Genomic DNA, 1,297 nt, shown 5'->3' on the forward strand with positions numbered 1-1,297 from the left:
CAATCGCAGCGAGTGCTTGTCAAAAAGCTTTTGTAACTAATCGTGTAGGGGATTTTGGTCTATTATTAGGAATTTTAGGTTTTTTTTGGATAACAGGTAGTTTAGAGTTTAGGGATTTGTTCAAAATAGCTAATAACTGGATTCCTAATAATGGAATTAACTCTTTACTTACTACTTTGTGTGCTTTTTTATTATTCCTTGGTGCAGTTGCGAAATCCGCACAATTCCCTCTTCACGTATGGTTACCCGATGCTATGGAAGGGCCCACTCCTATTTCGGCTCTTATACACGCAGCAACTATGGTTGCTGCGGGAATTTTTCTTCTAGCTCGACTTCTTCCTCTTTTCATATCTTTACCTTTGATAATGAGTTTTATTTCTTTAGTAGGTACAATAACACTATTCTTAGGAGCTACTTTAGCTCTTGCTCAGAGAGATATTAAAAGAAGCTTAGCCTATTCTACAATGTCTCAATTGGGTTATATGATGTTAGCTCTAGGTATAGGTTCTTATCAAGCTGCTTTATTCCATTTGATCACTCATGCTTATTCAAAAGCTTTATTGTTCTTGGGATCCGGATCCGTTATTCATTCAATGGAACCTCTTGTTGGATATTCACCAGATAAAAGTCAAAATATGGTTCTTATGGGCGGTTTAAGAAAATACATTCCAATCACAAGAACTACTTTTTTATGGGGTACACTTTCTCTTTGTGGTATTCCACCTCTTGCTTGTTTCTGGTCCAAAGATGAAATCCTTAGTAATAGTTGGTTGTATTCGCCCTTTTTTGGAATAATAGCCTCCTTTACTGCAGGATTAACTGCCTTTTATATGTTTCGGATATATTTACTTACATTTGATGGGTATTTGCGTGTTCATTTTCAAAATTACAGTAGCACTAAAGAGAGTTCCTTGTATTCAATATCCTTATGGGGAAAAAGGATACCCAAAGGAGTGAATAGGGATTTCGTTTTATCAACAACGAAGAGTGGAGTTTCTTTTTTTTCACAAAATATACCAAAAATTCAAGGTAATACAAGAAATAGGATAGGATCCTTTACTACGTCTTTTGGGGCTAAAAACACTTTTGCCTATCCGCATGAAACGGGAAATACTATGTTATTTCCTCTTCTTATATTACTACTTTTCACTTTGTTCATTGGATTCATAGGAATCTCTTTTGATAATGGAGGAATTGGTAATGGAATAGCAGAGTTAACCATATTATCAAAGTGGTTAACTCCCTCAATAAACTTTACCCAGGAAAGTTCTAATTCTTTTGTAAATTCATATGAATT

This window comes from Aegilops tauschii, unplaced genomic scaffold, assembly GCF_002575655.3.
Source record: "Aegilops tauschii subsp. strangulata cultivar AL8/78 unplaced genomic scaffold, Aet v6.0 ptg001233l_obj, whole genome shotgun sequence".
NCBI classification, from domain to species: domain Eukaryota; kingdom Viridiplantae; phylum Streptophyta; class Magnoliopsida; order Poales; family Poaceae; genus Aegilops; species Aegilops tauschii.